The 21826-nt window shown below is 47.9% G+C and overlaps 1 protein-coding gene across 1 annotated transcript in view; it reads right to left on the bottom strand.

Annotated features, from left to right (window-relative positions):
* Positions 1-21826, bottom strand: part of WNT9A (Wnt family member 9A) — a 53530-nt gene that overhangs the window by 19122 nt on the left and 12582 nt on the right. The window lies entirely within an intron of this gene.

The raw sequence follows: 21826 nt of genomic DNA, 5'->3' as shown, positions 1-21826 counted from the left end.
GTCCCCTCCCTCCTCTGCCTTCTCCAGCACAAGGTCCTTGGCTCTACAGTGGGCAACAAAAGATGCCAGCGGGACTGTTCCCGGTGTCAAGTGACGAGCTGCTGGAAAAGGACCAGGCTGGCATCGGCCCCAGGGAGCAGAGAGGCTGCAGGAACATCTGCTGGGCTCAGGAGAGCTTTGTTGGCCAGGCTGCTGTACCCCTCTCTCCTGGCTCTGCCCTGTTCCGGCCAGGTGCCAGTCCACACAGTCAATGGGAATCACTATCCGGGCTCGCAGAGGACCTGGAGACGCGTTCCCTGGCCAAAAAGGAAGAATGGCTGAAATCCAGAACTGGAAAGATGCTGGAATGTGGCAGTCCTGCGCTGGGAGCACAGGGGTGGGCTGGGGGCTCGGACATCTCCAGCACTGCAGGAGCACTGGGAAAAGCAGGGTGATGGGAATGGGAGGGGAGCACTCCCTCACCCCCTTTGCTGAGATCCTGGAAATCCTCTAAAGCTCCCACTCCAGGAGCAGTGATTCACTGCTTTAAATGAGTATTTTTCTCTAATCAGTGGGATGCATCCTGCCAGCAGCACAGTTCCTGAGGGCAGGCACTCGGGATGCTTTAACTCCCAAACCTTGGGGCACAACGGGCATAAAATCCTGACCTGAGTTCCAGCCAGGGACATCCAGTACAGATCCAGTCATCACTGAGGCATTGATGAGGTGATTTAATATCAGATATCTCAGGGAGGGAGCAAAAATGGCTGAGGCGGGATTTTTAGAACAAAGATGGGCAGGAAAATGTTCTCCTTTGGTTACATTCAAAGGTATTGATATCTTCAGAAAAACCCTGCAGTGATAAAAGCACAGAGCGATTTGCGGGAAACATGGGAAAAATATCTTCCCTCAACTTTTTCTCCTGGCAAAATAATAAAAAAATCCTGGCAAAATAATAAAAAAAATCTGGAAGGCCAAACAGCAAGGCCCATTTGATGCATATTTTAACCCTTTCATTTCTGCTCTGTCCCAGCTGCTCCCCACGGAGAGGGAACCTCAGCCAGCCCTGGTGCCTCGTTAGACAAAGCTCCCAGGATGCTCATTCCTGAGAGAGGTGCCTCAGTCTGAGCTTCAGTGGTGCAAAGATCTGTAACAAAATCTCCAGGACGTTCATTCCTGGCTTCCATGGTACCCTGGAGATTCATTCCTGCAAACTTTCATCTTCGGCACAAGAGACCCTCAGCTGGCAAGGGAGAGGGAGGGAGGCATGGAAGCATTTCCTAAGCTCCCTCTCCCCATTTTTAATTTCCAGCTGAGCAGGGATTGTTCCCCTAAATGGTCTGGGAAAAAACTCCAAGGACCCTGTAGCAGATGGCTCTTGGAGTGAGGAGGGATACGGGAATAGATCCTACAGCCAAGATTTCTGCAGAGCAATTGGTGATTTTCACCCTCTTCCCACCTGTCCCCCTCAGGTGCTTGGCTTTGGGGTACTTCAAATTACAGTTCCCCACAGATCAGCCTTCCAAAACTTGCTGATATCAATCGTGTGTGTCTCCAACAAAAGCCACCTAAACACACACAAAATAAAGATCCGGTGGGTGGTAGGAAATAGGATTCACGGTGCTTCACCGTGCCACAACTCTTCCACAGCTGCTGGAAGAACAACCCACATTACACCGCGACAGATCTGCCCATCGCTGCCTGCATTATCGCTCAGAAGCATCCCTGGAACAAGACAAGGAGTGAATTGAGGGGGAAAAGGGGTTTTCCCTCACCAGCAGGCAGAAACTCTGCCAGGTGAAGAGCAGAGGAGCACACACACACACACACGGACCCACGCGCACGTTTTCCCTGGCGGGGCCCTCAGCTCCGCACATTCCGGAGGCCCTGGGAACAGGGGTGAGGTGGCACTTTCCAGAGCGTGGCATCAATAACAAAGCGCAGGCAGAGCCAGGGAGAGCTGCCCCACCTGACACGCTGCTGCATGGAACCTTTCTAATCCCATAAAGCCCTTTTATGCAACCTCAGCTGAGAGAGGTCCTGTAAGGCAACGGTGTCAGTCGGACGCTTTCTCAGCTCCTCACAAAGGCCAAGCTGTTCTTTCCAAGGAAATGTTTCAGGGGTGTGTATTTGTGTGTGTTTTTTTTTTGTTTTTTACACACCCAAGCCACGACTGTTACGATTAAACTGCCAGCCAGAACCCTGTGATTGTGTTATTTCGCTCCAAGAAGGGGCTGAGTGGGAGATGCAGTGGCCACCTCTAAGGGGAAGAAGGTTGAAACTGGATGATCTTTAAGGTTCATTCCAACCCAAAGTATTTTAAGCTAGATTCCAAGATTCCAAAGGACTGTGTGTGTGCGTCCACCAGGAAGCTGGGGAGAGAGCAAACAGCTCAATGCACACAACCCGGGACGCTTTACCTCTCTGCAAGTTAACTCCGGCCTCTCTGAGAGCAGCATCAACCTCCAGAGTCAAGAGACTGTTTATAGAATTCAGGATTTTGAATTTCTGCTCTAGAATTCTGCACTTCGATGAACCTCATGGGTCCCTTCCAACTCAGGATATTCTGTGGTTTTTTTGACCTAATCTTGCCCAATTTCTGCTCCCAATGCAACGTCCAAACCTCAGGAAGGACCTGGCTGCCCTGTGCTACACCCACCACGCTGAGAGGAACCTTTGCAGCATCATTTGTGCTATTCCCCTTCCAGTTCCACCAGTTTGCTTCCAGAGCCAGCAAAACCAGGTGGTTTATCATTAACTGATGTAAAAAGCAAGACCCATCTGGTTTGCACACACACTCTGTTGGTGTCACTCGGCTTCCTTGGTTGTGAACTTCATCTCAAACATTGCTAATTGCAGGGTTTTTTTGTGGTTTTTTTCTTCCTGGAGTTCAATCACCCAAGGATTTGGGACAGATTCCAAGCAGAGCCCCTGCCACTACACAGGCCAAGTTTTATCTGTGACATCATGGAATTATTTCCCTTCCAAGAGGCAATTCAAGACAGATCCTGCTTCCCACTCATCTCAGGGGTCAAGAGCTTTTATGGCCTCATCAGCTCACACTTCCATCAGTGCCCCTGGATTTTCCCTTGGTTAAGTGGGGACTTTCCTGATGAGGATTTGAGCAGGATGAGGCAGATTTAAGGCATCTACACTGTGAGTGCACCCTCATTTTTGAGGTGCCCCAGTGTTTCCTTTGCAAGTGTCACTGGAGATGGGATCCAAGGTGAGCTGTTTCCTCTGCTATTCCCGTCTGGAATTACTGCCGAAATCTGCATTCCTATCCCACTTCCTCCTCTGTTAAGAAATTTCTCTTTGGTCCATCCCTGCGATGACTGAATTAATTCTGGTTCTGCTTTCCACACTATTTTTTTCCTGTGGAATTGCCACACTTTCAGCCCTTTTTCTTCTTTTTCCACCATTTTCCTTTTAATAACTAAAGAAGCTTCTGGAAAATTGACAAATTGACCTCAAATCTTCCTAATCACCTAAATTAATGATTGCACAGCTCAAGGAGTCTAAATAATTCTGGACACCAGGCCTATATTATTCTAGTTTGCACCCAATAACCTCCAGTTGCTCTCTCTCTCCCCTATAATCACATTCCCACACCATCAATCTTTCCTAAATTGAAAATCTTTCCTCCTCCCACGAAGGCTATTGAACATTTGAAGTACAAAAACCCAAAAGTCTGAGAAAAAAAATCTGAATTTCAGGCTGCCTGATGAAGATTTGATATTTGGAAGAAGAGCTGGACTGAAGGCTCAAATGCCTCATTCTGCACTGTCTTGTTTGGGTTTTTAAATGTTTACAGCTTTAAATGCCCACATGAAGCCTAAAGTCTAAAATATCCCAGATCTCCTTAGATTGCATAAAAATAAGGCTATGGATTCTCCAAACCTCAGGCTTCCACAGTGAAATCTCAGCAAATGTTCACAAAGATTGTTCTGTCAGAATTCTGCAGAATTCTTCTACCTCAACCCTTTCCTGGTGTAATTTCCCCAGTGATCTCCTCTGAGAGGATGCTGTGACATCATGAGGGTCAGGGAAGGTGACAGGAGGAAAACTGTTTATCCCAGTCTGAGGGAATCCAAACCACCCAGGGCTTTACAAGACAGAGATGAGCTCCGGCTAGAAATCAAACCCAGCTTTGCTAAAACTCATCTTTGCAAGTCCCACTGCTCCTCATGGCTGTGCTGGCTCTCTTTCCTCAGGACCATTCCCAACCAGCTCTGCCCTGGGCTCACCTCTCCCTGTCATTGTCCCTGAACAATGGTGGCTTGCTGTGGGAGACCATTGAACCAAGCAATTGGAAACTCCAGCAATTCCCATCACAATTAGGCCCCAATGGCTGTTTTGATCCTTATCTTCCTCTCAACAGCTCGGACAAAACTCGGCCAGAGCTTTCTTTAGGTGACAACCTCTCAAATGTCACTTCCTCCTTGTTCAGATCTTCTACACCAGTCACAGCCCCCAACACAGAGGCCACTGCCACCTTACCTGTTCCCAAAAACACAAAGTTGGGGTGACAGGACCTTCCAACCACACAGAATCCAGCTGGGAAGCAGCCAAACCCCACAGTCCTGCTCCAAAGGACAGTACGTGCTTGATAGGATTTTCTAGTGGAAGGTTCTGGGATTTTAGCATAGAGGGAAATCCTCGAGGTCTTTGGATCAGCTTCTGAGCAATGGGAAGGAGGAGAGAGGATAAAAGAGACAGCACAGGGGAACTTCCAGCAGGGGAACTGCCCAGCAGATCCCACTTACCAGGGAAGGAAGCACCAGTCTCCTTATGGAATCTGCTCAGACAGATTTCTGGGGTTCTTTTTTAGGAAAAAGAGGTGCAGATTCATGTGGGTTTCAGTCTTCTAAGCCTTTGTTCAACCATACTTTGATAGATTCATACAGTGGTTTCCTGAGCCTCCTCTGAGAGTCTTAGGATGGACATATGGACATGGAAGGATCCACAATCGTGGGTCTTATCCAGAGTTCTTCCAGCATCCAGCAAAAAGGGAAAACAACAGCTGCCTCTGGACAAAACGATCCAGTGGTGCAAACCTCCAGCTTCTCCCCTCCCAACACAGCTTCCCTGAACGCTTCCAGTACTCACAGCAACCACACTGATCCCAAAATTCATTCTGGATGTTACCACAGAGTTTCCCGTTTTAGCCACAGGTGAAGCTCATGTGGAAGTTGGAAGATTTCCCCCGGGCTGCTGAAGACAGAGGAATTTCCCCAGGCCTGCACCGGGAACACTAGACTCCAACAACCATTGGGCTGTTAAATCGGTTCAGGAGGGATTTCCCTGGGAATGGGACAAGGCACGGATGGTTTTCTCCCAGATGCAGGATGGTTGCTGCACGAATAAATAAACTTCCATCCAATTTCCTGCCAAAACAGGCCCTCACCTTCCCCTGGACAAATTACCAAAGAGTTTGGCATGAAGTATATAAAGGAAAAAAATCTCTCAGTGGATGAGCAGGGAAGATGTGACTCAATTGAGCTGTGGAGGGCTGGAGATGTTCCCGTTCCTGCAGAGGACTTTATGGGATGGAGGTGCCATGAGGAACAGCTCTTTTGGCACCGTGGCCATCAGGAGCACCACAAGAAACTCCTCTGAGCTGCTGCAGCATTCCCCACTCCTGCAAAGCTGGAGACCTGCACCGGTTATGAATTACAACTCAGTGAAGGAAGGATTTCCCTTCTCCAGTGAGGGGAACAAACTCAGAGATCCCACAGCAGAGGAAAAAAGTCAATTTTGGGTCTTTGGTGGTGCACCTGAACCACAAGGCTGAAGGATTTCTCCTCTTTCCCCCCATCTCTCCTTACACCAAACCTTATTCAGGAAGTTCCCAGCCCATCAGAGCCAAAGACATTTTTATTTTAGGTAAACACCTCAGCCCCAAGACCTAATTCCCCTGGAACAACCCACTCTGTCCACAAACAAGCAGAAGCAGAGAAAGAGGGCGGGGAGGGAAAGGTTGTTTCCTCTCCCCTTCATCCTCTCAAGAATGAAACAACAATCAGGGAGATTTACAAAGGATTTTCAACCCAACGGTGCCAGTGGAATGCACGGGCCAGGCGGCAACAGGGGCTTTCACTCCCGATTTAAGAGGCATTAGCTCTGCCCCTGGAAGCCTGTGCCAGGAATTATCCCCCCACACTGTCCCCTCCTTGGCTGGACAGCTCCCGAGCCCCCAGTCCAAACCCCTGCTCCTTGTCCAGCCAGTGCTTGTTTTTATTTAATTTGATTTTTAGCCTAACATCATTCCTGTTGGCCTGGAGCCTGCTCCAGTGTAGGCAACAAGGAGCTGGGAGTTTTGGTGCAGGAAAGGAGGAAAATGGGGAGCAGTGGGATGGAAGATGAAGAATTAACCCAGAGAAGAAAATAAAAGTGGTTTTTTTTTTTAAACCCATTAACTCCACACAGTCTAGAGGGGAGAAAAAAAAAAGAAATCAAGAAACCCAAAAAGAGAGAGATTTTCAAAATATTTGGGCTTTTGTCTGGAGCTTTTTGGGGGAGGGGGGAATAGTTTGTGGGTTTGGGTTTTTTTTTTTGACACTACTGAATATCCTTTTATCCCAGCTCCATCCCTGACATAGGGTTAGAGAAATTCCTGCTCTCAGGCACAGAGTGAGAATGTTGAGGTGCCCTGTGCAGGGCCAGGAGTTGGACTCAATCCTTGCAGGTCCCTCCCAACTCAAGTTATTCCACGATTTTTAATCTAAAATTAGGCCTAAAAAGACACAGAAAACAAAGCACATTTCTAGACACCACTTACAAAAAATATGCATAATCATCCCTGCCTTGCTTTTCAGCAGTTTCTGGTGGGATTCAGCACCAGGAAAGGACCACAAATATCATAGATCACATGACAGAACAGAGCAAAATAATTTACACAAGGTTTTAAAGACAGGAGACCAAAGGAAGTGGCCCAGGTGCTCTGAGTTTCTCGTGACCAATTTGAGCCCCACAGAAACTTTGTTCCATCTGCTTCTGCCACAAATCCCAAATTCCTAGAAGCCAAGATGTCATCTATAAACCTGCAGAAATAGCTTTGATTTTCTGTTCCAAGCAAAGAAAATCCGAGATAATGGTCTCTCTCACCGGCTCCCCTTATCTGGGAAGAGTTGCACAGAATAAATGATATTTGGCACTTGAAACCTAAACAAAGAGGCCCAAAAGGCCCATAAATGTTTGCTCCCTGTGCTTCTTGCACTGATGCTGCTTTTATTCACTACAGCAGGTTTACAAGAAGAAATCAGAAAACATCACACAAGGGGGAAGGAGATTCCTTCAAAAGGGTAATTCCAGTTCCCAAAACACCTCCTGCTCATCCTTCTGGCTCTCTACAGCTCAAGCTCCTGACACAAGGCGTGACCAAACCCTGAGGATCCAGCCAGGGCTGGAAGTTCCACAGGGAGAACTCTGCTCAGGGCAGAGCAGGAGTCAGACCTTTTGACTCAGACCAGGCACAGCGTTAAAAATAATAATATTAATAATAATAACAAATGGCAGACATTGAGAACGGAGCCCTTTTTCCAAACTGCACATCATTAAACGTCAAGGCTCACTGCCACCGGATGTTGTGAAGCCCAAAATGATGAACTGACTCCAAAAGGGATTAAACAAACTCAGGAAAGGGAGGTTCATCCAGATGGCTGATGAAACACGAGGGCTCAGGAAGCCTTTAAGCCACAGGCTGCCAGGAGCGAGCAGGACACAGCAGGAGCCACATCACCGGTCCCGGTTCTCCTCGGCTTTCCCTGAGATCCATGTCTGTCTGGAGAAACCTTTGATTTGATTTATGGCAGCTGCTGCACTCCCAGCTACCTGTGAGGTGCTCCTTGCTCCAGCCACAGCATTCAGACATTTAAGATTTAACCCATCTGCACTCTGGAACCCGCCAGATGAACGGCAAGAACGGCCCCAGAGGCGACAAGCACACACCACACCAGTATTTTTTTCATTTGGGGCCTTTTCCAGGGATTAAAGAAGTTTTATAAAAGAGAGAGAGATTTTTTTACTGTTAATAAGAAAGGAATAGGACATGGGGGAATGGTTTTAAATAAAGAGGAGAGATTTAGATGAGGTGCTACAAACAAGTTCTTGGCTGGTGAAAAACAAGGCTGCCCCTGGATGCCTGGAAGTGTCCAAGGCCAGGTTGGAGGGGGCTTGGAGCAATCCCAGCAGAAGCCTCCCAGGTCCCCAGTACGGCTCCCACCCACGGCAGCCCCGGGCACGCCGGGCTGTGGGCACGGCTCGCACGGCTCCCGCGGCCATGTGTCGGTGTCAGTCTCCCACCGCCAGGGAATGCATCTGACTTCCCACTGAATTCCCATTTGTCTCCCTCACACCTCAGCCAGCCCTTTTGTCCACTCTGGGGGGCGAAGGCTGACCAGCTCTGCAGCAGCAGGATCCAGCCTGGGCCTTTCCCTGCCTTATCCCACCTGTGGGATAAATTGTGCCGTCCATCCCGAACACTGCCCGGTCTGTTCCCGGCAGATGCTGCAGCCACAGAGCTGCCCTTGCCCAGACCACAGAGCCTGGCAGCCAGGGAAGAAACTCCTCGGAGCCAAGGCAGCAGCTTCCCTGGCTGCCTGGAGATATCCCTGAGCGCGCTCACACACACGCTCCAGCAGCTAAAGAGAAAATCAAGTTTACTCTCCAGACAACACAAATGAAATTAAACCTTTGAGGGAGGCACAGCGAGTGCAAAGAGCTCGTCCAGCTCATTTGGACACAAAAACAACTGGAGAATGAGCTTCTTCCTCCTTCCCCAGCCCTAGTTTTATATCCAGGACCTGGAGGTCCCAGCTGGAAGCGGAGACTGGCTCTTGGTCAACTTCTGGATAAATGACAACTTCTAGAAACAAGCATGTGGATTCAGGGAGGAGGGGGGTCAGCTCCCCCTCCCCTCACAACGTTTCCAGCCCCTATTAGATATCCCTGGGAGGTCAGCTCGTGGAGGATTGGGATGGTTGGGCGGTTTGACACATCATCTCAGCTATTTTGGGAGCAGTTTACGGGTCTGCAATTCCTCCCCTGCACAGCCCCGATAGCTTTTCCACTCTAATGTCACATTATCCTCGTGGTAGGTTTCAAAACTAAACAGGTGAAAAAACAAACTTTCAGGGCACTGGGCAGAGCAGGATGCACGAGAGGTGACGCGGTTTTGGAAGTTTGTCCTCGTCCCAAGCCCCAGCACAGGTTGTGGGAATCACTTGTGAGCACAGAGGTTGATTCCTTACAAAACTCAACAGGAAGACACTCAAAGGCTCTTGCAGGAGACTCATCCCATGACAAAAGGTGTCCTGTGAATGAGTTCCTGAAGGAGCCTTGCAGTCCTGAGGCTTCACAAGCCTCAGATGGGACTTTAATGGTCAAATCTCCATCCAAACAGAGCAGCCCTGGCCAAGGTTTCAAACTCAGGTAAGGGTGAGCCACCAGGGCAGGGGAATCTGTTCTTGCTGCTGCATCCTGGAACAGCTTCCCAGAAAGCCACCGACACCACAAACCATTTTCTGCTCCAGATTCAGGGGCACTGCCTGCTCCTTCCTTCCCTGCCAGAGCACTGCTGCTCCTGCCCTGGAGCTCCCCCAGCCCCAAAGCCCTGCTCCTGCACACCTCAGCTTGTCCCAGCAAGGGGAAAAGGGAAAGAACAGTGAACATCTGCCCTCAGCCTCCTGATGGTCCTTCACCACCACGGGACAGGCCCACACCACACAGGAACTGCGTCACCCTCCTCCAAGGGCTGCAGATTCACGGAAGGGAAGCAGATGCTGTGTCTGGGGTTAATCAGAGGGGACAAATAGATCAATATTGATGTTTTCAACAGACCTCAGCTACCTTTCGAATGTGACTTGACTACAGAACTCTGGCAAGGACCTCAGCCAGACCTACCCTGGCCAAGACTTCAGGTGAACACCCTCAGGATACTTGCTGAGTTCAGCACATACCTGGGGTTTTTTTTTGTACTACATAAAGTCTGTCTGAACAAAGAGCCACGTTAACCAAAATACTCCAGGCCAGGGAAAGCCACAGTTTTATTCTGTGAGTGCTGCTGAGCAGATGGGACTGCATGGCATCCATAAAAAATGGGAAAAAGAGGGAGAGTCGTTTTTTTTATACAATGATAGGATAAAGCAGAAAGAGTTTTAAACAAAAGGAAGAAATATTTTGATTAGACATAAGGAAGAATTTCTTCCCTGTAAGTCACCACATCCCTGGAAGTGTCCAGAGCCAGGCTGGATGAGGCTTGGAGCAACCTGGGATAGCAGGAGGTGCCCCTGCCCAAGGCAAGAAGCAGAATTTTAAAGTCCCTTCCAACCCAACCCAACCTCTGATCCACTTCAAAGCAACGCATTCGTGCTGAGGAATGGAAAGGAAAATCCTTTGTGCCTTGTATTAAAGCAGCACGTGGGGCACATCCCACCAACCAGTATTAAGGAAAGCATTTCCTTCCTGTATTGATCATGCTCCCCACCCCAGAAAGTGGCATTAAAAAGGCAGGGGGGGAGGACAACAAGCCAAGTGTTATACATAGCAAATTCTGATTAGATTATGAAACTTTAAGAAGATCTTAACAAGTGGACAGTGTGCATTTTACATAATTAGCTTGTTACTTATAAATGCCTCCCATGGTGCCAATGGCAGATTTTCACCACCCAAAATAGCCTAAAGCTGTCGGATTCAAGAGCTCCTGCCATCCCAATTTAGATCAACTCAAACACACAAACCACGAGGTGGTTTCGTTACACCAAGATTAAGAATTGAATCGGCTCTTGTGTGCCTGGATGCTGGAAGGGGTAAAAGATTACAGAGGGCAAAGACATATTATGTCACTGTGTGCCTCGCCAGCCCAGTCCTCAGTGAATGCAGCAGCTGTTCCCCACAGCGTTTTGGGAGATTTCGGGTTCCTTTTGGGGGGACAGAGCCTGGCTTTAGGGCTGGATGTGAAGTTGTGGGATGCCACAGCTGCATCCATATTCATCGAGCTGAGAGCTGCTCCCCAGCTCTGTGAGACCCATCCTTCATCAAACTGGGGCTGTTCCACTTCAATTCCAAGAACCAGCTCAGAGCAAGCCTCGAGTTACAACCGCTGCCTAAAAAAGGTGACCTCAGGAGCAGCAGAGCAGGTAAAGAAACTATTTCATTTGCAATTGGGGGTGTTTGAGAAGGAAGTCCCAACAACAGCAGAGCTACACTGAGTTATTCCTCTGCCAATCCTCTGCATCCCTGGGTCTTGCAGTTAAAGGGAAAAACATTTTCAATGCCAATTACAAAGTGGAAGAAAACACAATAGGAAGTATCTTGAGGAAGAACTCTCATGGGAAGAGTATCCACCCGTTTAGAGTTATCCCTGCATGTAAACATCATCCAAAACACCTTCAATCAGTCTGTGCGAGTTCCCATTTCCTAAAACACCCATGGAAAGCTCAGAAAAGCAGCAGAGATCCTAAATCATGGGTTACCCAGAAAAATGATGCTGTATCTTCACCTGCTGAACAGGACTGAGAGATCAGTAAAGCTGCCATGGTCTAATACTGGCTCCTTCCAGTATCCCACACTGGGCATTCCCAAGTCCCAAAGAACTTGAGGAAAAAGGAAAATGTTTCTAGTACCCTCCAAGAGAGCTGGAGAGGGACTTGGGACAAGGGCTTGGAGGGACAGGACACAGGGAATGGCTTCAAACTGCCAGAGGGCAGGGATAGGTGGGATATTGGGAAGGAATTCCTGGCTGTCAGGGTGGGGAGACCCTGGCACAGGAAGTGCCCAAGGCCAGGTTGGATGGGGCTTGGAGCAGCCTGGGATAGTGGGAGGTGTCCCTGGCATGGCAGGGAAGTGGCATGAGGTGATTTATCCTTTACCCTTCTAATCCAAGCCATGGGGTGATTCCATGATTTCCCTTTGTCTTAACAAAAAAAGACAAACTCTTTTGATGTCGGAAAGGGGGGGTTTGGGGGGTTCCATTCCCCAACCAATCTCCAGCACAGGGTTTGAATCTTTTCCTGTAGGAAGATGGTTGAGTTTCAGCTGAATGGAGTGCGTTAGGTTCCATCTGTGAGAAACTTCAGCGAGGCCAGAAGTCCCAGCTGAGAGATATCCCAAAAATCGACACATTTGGGAAAAGCCGAGTGGTGCAATTCCTGCACTCGGCACAGAGCGCTGACCCACGAGGACGTAAATCATAAATTGCTTGTGTTGAAAATACAGGATCCATTCCCAGTTCGGGCCTGGACAATGATCAGTTTTCTAAAGATTCAGAGGTATTTAGATGACATCTCATTTGAAATAATTATCTACGTCCTGAAATTCCTCTGAAACCCAGAGTGCTACAGAATCCATCTGTGAAAGAGATGAAGAGATTTGAAAGGTTTGGGGTCTAAATTATTCCTCGTGAATTCATTTGGGAACTAGGAGTGGAAGAAGCAAAAGGAACAAGATCATTACAGACAAATTACCTGTACTTGAGCCACTCAAGGGCCAGGAAACATCAGCATAATTCTATGTATGCAGTAGGAAATCAATTCTATTAAAAAGAATAGAAAAATGGCCATACTGCAAGGGAGCAGAATCCTTTTCCACATTCCCATCTTGTCTTAATTCCCAAAGGATAGCTAGAAGGAAAGGAGGCAGTGGGCAATGGGAGGAGCAAACTCAATTTTGAGAATTAAAATTCATTCTCGTAGCGCCACAAAAAAAGGCAGATTCAGGAAAAGAACATTCACAGTTGTTCCCAGGTCATCAACATTCCTCATTTTCCAGGCTTTAGGTTTCCCTGGTGTGACAACCAAATATAGGATGACCTATAATAATTCCAAGTACTCCCAAGTAATGAAAAGAAATCTGATTTTCAGCATCAGGAGGGATGCTGGAGTAAGTGGCCTCTTGATAGTTTTCTCTGAGCTCTGTGTCTCAGACAGCACCTTAAAAACACCCACGAGGACCCAAATGTGTTTTCCATGGAATACAGAACACGGATAATGTGTTCTAAATCAGCCCTGGGGCCAGGCAGTTAATGAGAACAGTAAAGAAATATTCAGTAATTGCCCATTCACTGGAAGAGGTGAGGAATTGCAGAACAAACCTCGCATGGAATCACGGGACAAAATTCCATGGCAGGGTGCAGGCACGGAGGGGATGACTGAGGTAACTCCTACAGCTCTCCTCTGGAGCTTCCCAAATTAAATTGTGAGTTCTTAATTAGCAGTAATTTCCCAGTAAAAGGTGTCTCCAGATAGCTGAGGTGCTGGCATTGAATCACAAATTACAGCTGGATTCACCCCAGATGGATTTTGGGGGTTATGCTCAGTTTTTCATGGATTTGCCAGGAATTGTGTCCAGCACTACAAGGGACAAGCAAATTCCAGGGAGTCCAGCCCGTACCTGAGGGTACAGACACACCAGGGAAATCCTGAGGCATGAATAAATAAAAAGTGAGTGTTTTTGACAACACAGGTGGAATTTGTCCGATACGGAAGCACAACAACAAGGGAAATAAAAATTAAAATAAGGATTAAAACCCCCCCATTGGGTATATTCCATAAGCCAGACAGCTTTGCTGGAAGTCTTCAAACTTCCTGAATCTTCCTTTTCAGTTCAGCTCTTGATATTCCAACACGAGCAGGGATAAAGAACACTGAGAACCCCTCTTGAACTACTCCATCAACAGATGCTCATTAGAGCTAATCACAACCAGAGCAGCCCCAGCCCGAAATGGAGTTTCCATCTGTCTCCAAAATGCACGTGGGCTTAGCTGTACAAATCCCACATCCCACCTATTTCTGTGGATCTGGAGACTGAGTCATTATTCCCAGGAGGATACAGGGCACAGCTACACGGAGCCTATCAGAATCAGAGTTAATAAGCTAAAAATATTTTTAAAAAAATAAAACCAGAAGGGTCTAAATTAATTTCCAAGTGTCACAAAGGTGATCAGCTATAGAGTGAAATCTAAAAAAAAATACGAATAATGATACTGGTGAAAGAGTAGATGTATTTCCAGTTGAAAAAATAAAATAAAAACTTGCTTATGAATAAAACTTCCCGGCAGGGAGGGTAAGCAGGACCAGAGCTGCCCACTCAATATGCAAAGACAATTCAGGGAAAAAGAAATTAAAATCTGGCTGAGCCCTGCTTGCACTTCAATTTAGCCTGAGTAATTTTTTTCCTTGAATCCTGTGGCAAAACATATTAAAAAGGAGGGGTATGGATGTAAATTGAAGGGAAATTCAAGGAAGTTTGGAGTTTAGGAAGACACAAACCCCAGGGTGAGCTCTCTCTTTGGTTTCTTGGACAAACCCAACCAGAACTCCCAGCTTTTTAAACAAATCCTGCACGACCACGCTGCTGAAGCAGCAGCTGAAACCCAAGAGCTCTGTGACAAAGCTTGGCCACGTCCTTTCCTGGGAGCCGGGATCACATTCCCCAGCCCCTCTCTCCATCCGAGCCCAAGATTTCCCGCTGGCCCCGTGTCAAGAGCCCTGTCCCACCCCAGCCTTGGTGGCTCCCCGCTGCCAGAACCTCCTGCCAAGCCACCCCTGGCCCTCCCCGAGGATGGGGAGGCATCCAGCATCCCCTGAGCCGCATCCCCAGCGACACCAACCTGCAGCTCTCGCGTCTCACGTCCCCAAAACCCCACCAGCGATCCCGCGGCCTGAACCACAGGAACAAGAAGAGCTCGCCAGCTTTGCCGGCTTCACCACATTATTCCCCAGGGTGCCGTTTGTTTTCCTGGTGGTGGAGGAAGGAATCCCTCCAGTTTAGCCCTGTGCAGCCCCAAAATAGCAGTGGTTGAAAGTGCCCCAACAACACATCGCAGGGCAGGCAGCTGGAGCAATGAAAAACACCGAAACCAAAATCATGGAGATACATTTTACAGGGAGGGAACCCCTGGGGGACGTTCACTCTGTTGTTACAGGTCTAGGGATGAATGGAGCAAGAACAACCCATCCTAGCACAAAAATATTGCTTTTTATCATCAGAAATACTCTTTGTATCCATTTCTTCCACCCCGTGTCACTTTAAGCAGGAACTCAAGACTGTATTCCCAGGACCATGACTTCCCACCCATCTGGCTCCTGAAGGATATCCATGTTGAGGGCTCTGACATTCCAGTAACAAACCCTAATCCATTCTAGAGCTGTCAAGAAGCAAAGTGAACTTCAGCAAAGCAAAAGGCAGCTTCGAGGGGGAAAGTAATGCCCAGGGAACACAAAGATAAGAGGAAAACCTTTCTAACATAACTTCTTTGTGCATCAAAAGCATTCTTCACCCTGGAATTTTCCTCCGAAAATTCCTCTGAGGTAAAGAGAGCCATGCCACTAATTAAAAAAAAAAAAAAGAAAAAAAGAAAAAAAAAAAAAAAAAAAGCCCTCTAAGTTTCCAAAGCATTTCAAGTGATAAAACACAAGTTAGAGCCTGAAAATAAATCATAACAGTAATATGCACACACTTGAGAGAAGGGGGAAAAAAAAAAAAAAAAAAACAACAAACCAGATATAAACCTACACTGGAAAAATCTTACACTTAAGTGTAGCCAAAATGCCAGTTGCTACATGTCACATTTGGGCGCTCCAGGCAACGCTATCACAATGGCTAACAGGGGCAGGCAGAGCTCCAAGACCAAAGTCCAAAGCCCAAGAGGACACACAGATGCTCCTCGGAGAACAGTGATGGCATCTCAGGCCTTTTGCTGAGGCTTTCACACACGTTCAGCATCCTGAGCAGCGGCGCGAGTCAGAGCAAGGCTACGACCTTTGGGACACCATTCCCGGCTAATCCTGCCTGAAGGAGGGCCCCAGAAAACATTTAGATTGAAGGATCCGTGAGATTAAGATGTTTATCCATCCTGTGTCCTGCAGAGTTGGGATTTCAGTGTCTCCTGGCTGCACGAGCTCGGGAGGACCAAGGGCCAAGAACAAGAGAGGGAAAGGATAGCAACGCTAACAACTGCTCCGAGTGTTTGCTGGAAACCCGTCCCCAGGCTGAAGATAAAGGAGTAAAACAGGATCAGGGGAGATTTTCCCCCATGGAAACACCTTGGGAGGCCAAGCTGACACAGCTGTTGTGGGCAACAAGCAAGGAGCACAGTGTGAGACTCTGGAGGGTGAAACGTTAAAGTTTTACAGGAGTTTATATCTGGCTTTGGCCAGGAAAGGTGCCACGAACCCCTAAAGTCACCCCAGGTCATCAACAGCCCAAAGACAACTCAGAACAACGTTAAGGTCAATTAACTCCTGCTCTGGCTGAAGAAAACAACTGCATGCAGAGCTGAGGGTCTCCTTCCCATTCCAAACGGGCACGTGGCACCAGAGCCCCAGCAGGGAAACGTTCAAGGAGACACTCAAATCATGGAATATCCTGAGCTGGAAGGGACCCACAGGGATCATCATGTCCAACTCCAGCTCTGCAAAGACCCCCCCCAACAATCCCACCCTGTCCTTGAGAGTGTCGTCCAAATGCTCCTGGAGCTCTGGCAGCCTCAGGGCCCATTCCCTGGGGAGCCTGGGAAGTGCCTGCTCCCTCTGGGGGAAGAACCTTTTCCTGATCTCCAACCTAAACCCCTCAACTGGTCACTGTCCTGTCCTGACTGATCCTGTCACTGGTCACTACAGAGAGGAGATCAATTCCTCAATTCCTCAGCTCCAATTCCCTCAGGAGGAAGCTGTTGACTGCTATCCCTGGACAATAACGCTGAGCTCTTCTGAGTTTGCAGCAAGGGAGTGAAGGTCTTCAACTCTGGCCATGGAAAAACACACCTTGGACAAAGTGGAGAAGAGTTTAGGTGGTACAGTGGGAGGGAGGATGAAGACAAGAAAAGAGAATTTCCCAATGCACATGAAATGAGGAGACGGGGATTTATGGAAAAGTGACCAGTAAAAACCTTCCTATCCCACCTTCCTCCTGGAATAATCATCATCTGTAGAGTGTCCGTAGCAGTTTGCAAACTCCAGGTTCAGGAAGCTCACACAAGAATTTGGGTCACAGGTGAGGAGACAGCACAACTTTGCTCCAGCACAGAAAATCCACACTGAGCACAATTGCACTGCAGTTCCTGAAGAGGAATTTCCCATCCTTGGAAGTGTCTGAGGCCAGGTTGGACAGGGCTTGGAGCAACCTGGGGTAATGGAAGGTTAATGGCAGGGGGTTGGAATGAGATGGGCTTTGAGGTCCCTTCCACCCCAAACCATTCTGGAATTCTACAATGTCGTGGCTTTGGATGGTGCATGACAGGAGATCCATGAAGGAACAGGACAAGTCAACCACTGTTCCCGTAAAATTTCTGGGCCAATACCTAATATGGCTGATTTAGGATGGTGGAAAGTTCATTGATCAAGGGTGATTAGGATGAAGGTCCTGGGAAAAGATGGTCCCAAATAATTCTATATTCTTCCACATTTGGTCATAATAAGTGGATGGGTGGACCAGGAAGAAACCACTGGAGATTCCCCAGCAAGGTTTTACAGCTTCCAAAAAAAAAAAAAAACCAACCAAAAAAACCCCAAAAAACCCCAACACTAGTTCCACACTAAAGGTCCCAAAGCTTGCGAGGCAGGTTTAATTTTAGAGCACACTCATCGGATTTGCTTACATAATTTTCTTGATTTGGAAAGCTTTTTATTTTCCTTAGTGAGAAAAGCTGTCCAAATTTATCACGTTAAGTAGGGGGCTGCTTGCCCAAAAGGATCTTAAAATACATTGGCTGCGATTTTCCTTTTAAAGTTTACATATCACAATTAGGGCAAAATGGAATTAGAGCAGCTTTAAAGAGTGAGGTGGGAAAGAAACTATTAAAAAGGACAAATCCTTACCAAATTATCCTGGCACCTAAATGCAACAGCCCTCAGGTTGGCCAGGGGCTGCTGAAAACAGGGCAGCAAGAGATCAAGAAGTGTTCCAGAGTGAACCCATTAAGCAGGATGTATATAAATCCCACAGCAGAGGTTTTGAGTGATTTTTAAGAGTTTTCAGTGATTTTGAGAGCACCACCTTTCTGTTCGGAACTACTGGGGAAGATGTTGGCCTCATCTAACTGGACAAGAGCTTGGTCTGCAAAGAAATTTCCCCTTTGGGTCCTCAAAGCAGCAGCTGTGATTCTGCTCCAGATTTAATTCTGTTCAGCTCCTCCACCCAACCACCACCTAATCACAGCAAGAACTCACGAGGTTCTTAGGTTCTTCAAAGCTTCCTGGGTTTGTGTTTCCCAACATGAAACCACAAAAAGCCATCAAATCCATACAGCAACATCTCACTCAATCCACGACTCCCAGTTTTGACACTGACTAGCTCATTTTTGTAGATGGAAGTTGAGGATTTCCTGAAACAGAAGTTTCCCTCCCTGTGGAAAAGCTTCAGGAGTAGAAAGAAGGGGGCAATGGAGATCTGCGCAGAAAATACAGAAAACCTCACCAATCCCATGATTGCCACAGGTCCACATCCCTCAGACTGAAAGTGCACAGGAGGAAAAATTCAGTTTAGGTGTTGCCAGGTATCTTCTACCTACTGAAAAAACATTTTTAGGGCCACTCCAGCAGCTCCTTTACCCCACCCCCACAATGGTCACAGCAACACACGATGGAAGAATTGGCACTGCAAGGGAAATAATTGAAATAATTTAATTTGGGTCTAAAAACGCAGCTCCCAGGACTAGGCAGGTCTTGCATTTAGGTTTCCTGCACTCCTGACTTTTTACAAGAGTGGCTCTGGAGCTCTACAGTCCCCCCCAGGAAGCCACAAGGGATGGAAAACTACACTGGACTGCTCTTGGATGTGAGCAATTCCCACCTCAACGGCAGCTTGTTGGACTCCTTCTTTAGATGATGGTCACAAACTCAAACTTTATGAGCCCGACCTCAAAAAGGTCTTCAAAAAGCTGTCCTAGAACAGACAGAGAGTCATGGAATTGTCTGGGTTGGAAAAGACCTTAAAGATCATCCAGTTCCTCTGGGCAGGGACACCTTCCACTGTCCCAGGTTGCTCCAAGCCCTGTCCAGCCCATCAAACACCCCCAGGTGTCCCTAAGAAAGGAGAACGTTTCGCTGGAGGTATTAATGTGCCTCTTTATAGATCCTGAGACTGAAAAACAGCATCATTCCAAAATAAAAATGCGTCCTGAGGTGAAAGAGTTCTCAGCAACACTTTGGTGTCTTCTCAGGAGTTTCTCAGTTGGACTCTTACACAAAATTGATGTGTTCTCAGTTCTTGTTTTCAGTATTTCCCAAAGCAACTGTCCCCAAAAGTCTTAAGAGGTGCTAAAGATGAAGTTAATAGCCTGGTGTCTTCAAGAATAAAACACCAGCACCTCATGGTGCTGAACTCACCAGGCATTGCCAGCAAAACCTAGGGAGAAAGAGCTCTTGGCCCAGGCAATTCAAAACAATGGCATATAACTAAAAATTAAAATTAAAAAGGTATTTCTGTTTGAGGGTACTCTTTGAGCAAGAATAGAGATTTAGATTAGATGTTAGAAATTATTCCCTGTGAGGGTGGCAGGCCCTGGCACAGGGTGCCCAGAGCAGCTGTGGCTGTCCCTGGATCCCTGGAAGTGTCCTGAGCCAGGCTGGGCTTGGAGCACCCTGGGACAGTGAGAGGTGTCCCTGCCCATGGCAGGGGGTGGAACAAGATGATGTTTAAGGCTCCTGCCAACCCAACCCATTCCATGATAAGAATAAGAAAAAACCTCCCCAAATCTGGCCACTGATTCCCATCACCGCTCCAGAAAACTTCAGCAGATTTAGTGCAGAACCACAGCAGCCACATTGCCACTGTCTGTGCCAAGCTCCCAGCCGAGCCTGATGGCCACCAGGGACTGAGGAGCAGCTTGGTGATGTCCCTCAGCTGCTCTGGAGAGGGAGGGAGGAGTTCCTTGGTGGCAAGAAAATGAGATTAAATCAGCTTAGAGTTCAGGCAGAGCCGTAAGCGAGACCCAGCCGGGGCAGGGCAGCACAGAGGGGCCTTTGAGGGATTTCTGAGCTGCAGCACAGAGAGGTCTCACAGCCCCAGCACATCAGGGCAGCAGCAGCATCCATGTCCTGCCTGTGTGCAGTGTCTGTTCCCTTCTCCACAGCCTGCAGGGACTCTTCGGGAGAGCGGAGAAAAACCCAACCTAAAGAAATTCAGGGTTTGTTCAGCTCCTCCCCACAACTCCCCCCCAAAAAAAAATCCTTACACGGCTGCCAGCTGCTGCTGTGGCCACCCAAACTGCTCCCCCAGTTCTGAAGTGATGCTGAACTAAGGAGAGGAGCTGAAATATCCTGAGCAGAAGGGGAGGGTGAAGTTACACAGGGCTATTAGTAAAATAAACCTTGCTCTGGCACGCTGGAGAAGCCTTACCCAGAGCAGTGCTGGCACTCATTTCAGTCACTGGGTTTAACCCTTCCTTTCCTTGGAAAGGAAAGGTGGCAAAGCCGTGCCAAGCAGACACTCCCTCCACAATCTGCTCCTCAGGGATTAAATTTGGGGCCTCATGGGAAGGGCAAGGGGTCAGGATCTTCTCAGGATCTACTGGATGAGGGAATGGGGTGTAGAGATGAGGACAAGGGTTGGAGAGCCCCATCTGCAGAGGGCTCGGTGCTACCTCTTCTCCCCTTCAGAGTCAAAATGTTTAGGATCAGCATGAAGGAAGAAAAATGTCATGATATTTTTCCCCTCAGGGATCTTCCCTGGCACTTCCCCTCTTCTCCTCCACACCCACATCATCCAACACTTCAAAGGCAAAGGAAAAGCCCTGTCCCACCCAGCTCCCTCCAAAGCAAGAATTATCCAGGGCACCACATGGAATGACTGTTTTTCACAAAAAAAATTCAGGGAAAACGAGGCCAAAACGTCTTTCACAACCACAGCTCACCCTCAATTGGAGAGAAACTCCTCAGCTAAAGGAGGAGTGTGCTGCTGGTGAAGTATTCCCAGTTCACCCAGAGACATCAGGGAAAAGCTGATGTCACTGCCCTGCACTCTTAAGTGAAAAAGCAAAGAACTTGGTTTAAAGAGTTAAAGAGAAATAAAAAAAAAATAAAATAAAAAAGCAAGATCTGGAAAAGAGAAGAAAAGTTTTATAAAAATTACAGCAAGTAAACCCCTCTAAAACACCAGTTTTAGGCAGTGGCTCAGCAGATGCAGGAGGTGTGCAGAGGAGCCGATTCCCACGTTAGCTGAGGTAAAGTTTGCAGCTTTCTATCTGAGAGGCTGCCTGTGTTAGTCACCCATAAGGGGACACTCCAGCAGGGCTCAACTGGAATGAATCGAGCCCAGGAATGCAAAGTGGCGTGGTTAAACCACATCAGTTTTGGAGTGCCTCCTCCAAACAAGGCTCTAAAGTGCCCTTAATTCAGTTTAGCCTGCTTTGCATTGAAATCAAGTCTGTTAAAGTGAATTAAGGATCTTTAATCCCCAAAGGAGAGCGTTTCCACCGGGGCTAGTTAAGAGTAATTGAACTAATCCACTTTAAAAGTCAGTTCAGATTAGTTGTGCTAAGTGGCTGTGCAGATGAGGCCTGGGAGCACAGGGACTGTCTCTAGCATGCAATAATCCCATCAATCTGCCCCGGGGAGGACAGCTCGGGCCTGGGAGGGATCCAGAACGCTCCAAGAAGAGCACTAATAGAAACGTCTCCCTGTGCCTGACAGGTGCCACCTGGTTGCAACCAAAGGCATTTTCCACACGGATTTTTTGGGCAGACCGTATTTTCTGGGCATGGCCAAGGGGAAGCTGGGTTTTATAGGCAGCTCCCCGGTCCAAGAAGTGCTGGCGGCATCTCCCACATCCCCTCTCTGAAATATCAGATACAGGTCTCCCCCCATTCCCCCTGTCCCCCAAGGGGTCAGAGGATGGATTTGGGGTCTGT

The sequence above is a fragment of the Cyanistes caeruleus genome, chromosome 1, assembly GCF_971803275.1.
Source record: "Cyanistes caeruleus chromosome 1, bCyaCae1.hap1.1, whole genome shotgun sequence".
NCBI classification, from domain to species: domain Eukaryota; kingdom Metazoa; phylum Chordata; class Aves; order Passeriformes; family Paridae; genus Cyanistes; species Cyanistes caeruleus.
This window is presented reverse-complemented; position numbering and strand designations above follow the sequence as displayed.